The 5,459-nt window shown below is 38.0% G+C and overlaps 1 pseudogene; it reads left to right on the top strand.

The window, feature by feature from the left end:
- Nucleotides 1-4,546: 4,546 nt before the first annotated feature.
- On the top strand, nucleotides 4,547-4,896 carry LOC120226051 (annotated as a pseudogene).
- Nucleotides 4,897-5,459: the final 563 nt, after the last annotated feature.

Raw genomic sequence — 5,459 nt, 5'->3', positions numbered from 1 at the left:
GCACGGAGAAGTTCGAGTATATTGAAGTAGCCTCAGTTAGTATCCAAAATCTATAAGGAACTCACCAAACTCCACACCCAAAAACCAAACAACCCAGTGAAGAAATGGGCATAAGACATGAACAGACACTTCTCCAAAGAGGACATCCAGATGGCCAACAGACACATGAAACGATGCTCAGCATCCCTCCTCATCAGGGAAATACAAATCAAAACCACACTGAGATACCATCTCATGCCGGTCAGAGTGGCTAAAATGAACAAATCAGGAGACTCTAGATGCTGGCGAGGATGTGCAGAAATGGGAACCCTCCTACACTGTTGGTGGGAATGTAAACTGGTGAGCCCCTCTGGAAAACAGTATGGAGGTTCCTCAAAAAATGAACAATAGAACTCCCCTATGACCCAGCAGCAGCACTGCTAGGAATTTACCCAAGGGATACAGGAGTGTTGATGCATAGGAGCACATGTACCCCAATGTTCATAGCAGCACTCTCCACAATAGCCAAAACATGGAAAGAGCCTAAGTGTCCATCAACAGACGAATGGATCAAGAAGATGTGGTTTATCTATATGATGGAATACTCCATGACAATGAGAAAGAATGAAATCTGGCCATGTGTAGCAACATGGATGGACCTTAAGTGAGGGTGTTATGCTGAGCAAAATAAGTCAGGCAGAGAAGGACAGATACCATATGTTTGCACATATAGGAGGATTAGGAGGAACTTGATGGAGGACCATGGGAGAGAAGAAGGGGAAACATAATTGGAGAGAGGGAGGGAGGCAAACCATGAGAGGCTCTTGAATGCTGAGAACAAACTAGAGCTGATGGGGGTGGAGGAGAGGGGAAGGGGGTGATGGGCATGGGGGAGGGCACTTGTTGGGATGAGCACTGGGTGTGACATGGAAACCAACTTGACAATAAACTATTTAAGAAAATAAATAAATGAAAAGCCCAAAGAAAACTTGAAAAAAATAATGGAAAATAATAAAGCTGAACAAAAGAGAAAAATTTTGCAACAGGAGAATAGACTTGGAGAAGTCAGTGAATCCATCAAAAGTAATGACATTTTTATTATAAAAGTTCCAGAAGAAGAGAGAAAGGGGAAGAAATTTACTGCATGAAATAGAAAATGTCCCTACCCTGGGGAAAGAAACAGACATCCATATCCAGGAGACACAGAATATATGCATCAAAATAAGCAAGCAGCAGTCCCACACTGATACATATTTGAGTTAAACTTGCAAAATATGGTGATAAAAAACATCTAAAAAGCAGCAAAAGCAGTCCTCACTGGCAAGTAAAGTCTCACTTGAAAGGGAGTCGAGCTCTTTGATAACTGCAGAGGCGACTTGGGATTCTCTGTTCCCTCTCTCTAGGTCCCTTCCCTGCTCTCTCTCCATCTCGCAATCTCTCAAAAATTAAACATTTTTTAAAAAGAATATAAAATTGAAATAAACTTAATTCAAGTATTTATAGTATAAATTTTTTTTAAATGTTTTATTTATTTCTAGAGAGAGAGAGAGAGACAGCGTGAGCAGGGGAGGGTCAGAGAGAGAGGGAGTCACAGACCGAAACAGGCTCCAGGCTCTGAGCTGGCAGTCAGCACAGAGCCCGACGCGGGGCCCGAACCCACCAACCGCGAGATCATGACCTAAGCGAAAGTCGGACGCTTAACCGACTAAGCCACCCAGGCGCCCCAGTATAAATTTTTTTTTAATGGAGGGTCTACTAGATAAAATTAGCAGAAACAGTTCGAGAGGACCAAACAAACCAGAAACAACAAAAATATAAGGATTCCCTAGGATCTGTATAGATCATGTCATCTATGAACAGAGATTCTTTTGTTTTAATCTTTTTCATTTAGGGTGCCTTTCATGTATTTTTTTTCTTGCCCAATTGTTCTGACTAGACCATCCAATGCCACATTGCATGGAAGTGGTGATGCTTCATTACCTTGTTTCTGATCATACAGGAGAAGCTTTTAGTCTTTTACTATTGAGTATGTGAGATTTCAGCTTTCCATACATAAATGGCCATTATTAGGTTGTGGTTATTTCCTTCCTTTCCTGCTTTATTGTGTGTTTTTAATGACGAAATTGTGTCTAATATGCTCACTTTCTGTTCTGCATCAATTAACATGATCATGCCATTTTTGATCTTCATCTGCTAATGTACAGTTTTAAACTGATAGTTTTCAATATGTTGAATTTCAGGAAGAATTTCCACCTTGCTGACATTCCACCAGCCACGTTGCTGACATTCTCTTACTGATTCTAGGTTTATAGACTAGAAGTTGTCATCACATCTGAGAATACTAAGTGGAATGATTTTATTTTTCTGTTAGTTGATATATTTTAGCTTTATCTCCATATGCCACCCTGAGCTTCCTGAAAAAGTCGTACATAGAAGTTTATTTTTAAAACATGTCAATGAGTAGATGTAAACCTGGGCCCTTGAGAATTTACACTTAGTCATAGACCAGGAAAATGATGGAAAGAGTGAAATTCGTCAAAGATATCAGGAAGGACATATCCAAATTGAGACAACTGTGTGTAATACGAACCTCACTGCCCAAACTAGTGAAGGATATAAAACATTTTGGAAAACCTTCCTTCTTAAGTCCATAACTTCAGCAAAGTAGGGTGTTTCTGTAAGCAAAAACTCAAATCAAATGGTGGAATATGCATATCTGTAGCACAATTTGGAAAATCTAGCAAGTTACCAAGTCCATGCTAAAAATAATTATTTGAACCATTTTGAAATAGAATTGCATTGATCTTTCAGTCAAATACTTTAAACATCATAGATTTAATGATGAACAAAAAAGTGCTAAGTGGTTTCAATTTCAGACATCCTTCACCAAGGAGTCAAACCCACAATCCTACCAAAGCATTGTTAATGGAGACAGAATTGCATAATGCAGTGAATCTAAGAAAAAAATTAATAAGGGGTCAGATGTTAATAAATGTCTAAGGACTCATTTTCCAGATAATCAATTTAAATGTAAATAATACATTTAAATGTAATAAACAAGGGAGTGATATTTATCAAAGCTCCAACCTGACTATATATAAGAGTACACATATGGGAGAGAATCCTTATGAATATAATGAATGTGGAAAAGCTCTTAACCAGTCCTCCAATGATGGTGATCATTAGAGGATTCATGTTGGAAAAAAAATTCATCCAGATGTAATAAACCGTGGAACATGTTTAGTCAGTCCTCAAGACTAAATATACAGAAGACAAATGGTACTGGAGAGAAGATGTATATTTGTAAGGAATGTGGCAAAACCTTTAACTGGCACTCAACACTGTCTCATCATCAGTGAATGCTTACTATTGAGAAAACTTACAAATGTTAAAAATATGGTAAAACCTTTAACTATGGCTCATCACTAAATGGACTTAGGCAAATCCATACTGGAGAGAAACCTTAGAAATATCAACAAGGCAAGGTCCTTAAGGGGTACTCTGACCTTACTCAATATCAAAGAATTCATACTGTAGAAAAACCTTACAAATGTAAAGAATGTGGCAAGGCCTTCAGGTGCCATTCAAACCTTACTGTACACTTCAGAATTCATATTGGGGAGAAACCTTACAAATGAAAATGTAGTAAGGCTTTTTACCAGCACTTGCACCTATTTGGCATAACAGAATGGATACTGAAGAGATACCTTGCAAAGATAACGAATGTGGCAAGGCCTTTAAGAAGCACCGAACTCTTTCTTGACATCACAGAATTCAAAGGGAAGAGAAACCAAAGGTAAAGAATGTTCCAAGGCCTTAAACTATCACTCAAGCCTTACTCAACTATCACAGAATCGTACTAGAGAGAATCCTTACTAAAGTAAAGGCATGCGAAGTCCTTTAATCAGAGTTTTACTTTTAGTCATTATCCTGGAATTCCTACTGGAACAAACCTTATATATTTTAAGACAGAGAATTCATAGGAACTGCTTAACCCTACTACACATCAGAGAATTCACACTGGAAAACAATTATATATATGTAAAGACTATGGTAAGGCCTTTAAGCAATGTAAACCTGACTACTTATAAGAGAATATATACTGGAGATGATTTTACAAATACAAAGCATTTGGCAAGCCCTTTAATCCATGTTCAAGTTTTATTCAGTGCCACAGAATTCATACTCAAAGAGAACACTATAAATGCGAAAAGTGTGGTAAAGCTTTTCAGACTGCTCCAGCCTTACTCAGCATCAGAGAGTTCATACTGACGAGAAACATTACAAATGTAAAGAATATGGCAAAATTCTAGATGGAACTGACAACTTACCCAACATCGTGGTTATGTATGGAAAAAAGGAAAATGTACCATGTAACGAGTGGCCCAAGACTTTAACTGCAAATTCAATCCTTTCTCAATACGTCAACATGCACACTAGATTGAAACCCTACAAATATAATGAATGAGAAAAGACCTTGGTTTTAAATAATAGACTTTAGGAGAGAGCTGGACGACCGGCTTGTGAGCGGGCTTTGCGCTTTGCGCGACCAAAGAGCAATTTAAAAATGGGTGATGTTGAGAAGGGCAAGAAGATATTTGTTCAGAAGTGTGCCCAGTGCCATACCGTGGAAAAGGGAGACCAGCACAAGACTGGGCTAAATATCCATGGTTTATTTGGGCGAAAGACGGGCCAAGCCCTAGGATTTTCTTACACAGATGCCAACAAGAACACAGGCATCACCTGAGGAGAGGAGACACTGATGGAGTATTTGGAGAATCCCAAGAACTACCTCCCTGGAACAAAAATGATCTTCGCTCGCATTAAGAAGGCAGGGGAAAGAGCAGACTTGATAGCTTATCTCAAAAAAACTACTAAGGAGTAATAATTGGCCGTTGCCGTATTTATTACAAAACAGAAATGTCTCAAGACATTTTTTTATGTGTACCATATTTAAATTGATCTCATACAGCAGAATTCAGATCATGAATGGCTGATAGAATATTTCTTTTGGACCGTTCTGATTTAAAGAAGATTGGCTTGTGGTTAAATGAATATGATTAGCTTTTTGAACTTTGATAGTAATTCTGTTTCAGCAAGTGCTGTCACTGTTTTCCCCTTCAAAAAATATGATTGGAATTGATTAGATGTTCAGCTTTTCAAACATGATAAGTGCCACCTCTAAACTTATAGGAGATTGATTTATTTAGATTTACATAACTGGTCATATCAGTATATTTAAATACTGAAGAAACCCTTCACTGTATCAGAACAGCAAGCCTCAGCTGTGTTTCAAGTTGTCTGTTAGCCTGTTAAAGGCAAGGGCTGAAGATAAGCTGGCAACGTCCACTTTATGTTTTTAGTCTCATCTGTGCCAATTTAATTAAAATTCCCTGCATTTAAAATGTTGCCTTTTGCTTAAGGAAAGGCATTTGAGTGTAGTTTGTGTATATTAAATAAAGAATATTAACACTTCTCAT

Source organism: Hyaena hyaena, unplaced genomic scaffold (assembly GCF_003009895.1).
Source record: "Hyaena hyaena isolate Hyena2069 unplaced genomic scaffold, ASM300989v1 scaffold_1589, whole genome shotgun sequence".
NCBI classification, from domain to species: Eukaryota; Metazoa; Chordata; class Mammalia; order Carnivora; family Hyaenidae; genus Hyaena; species Hyaena hyaena.
The sequence above is the reverse complement of the archived record's forward strand: the minus strand, read 5'-3'. Positions and strand labels throughout refer to the sequence as shown.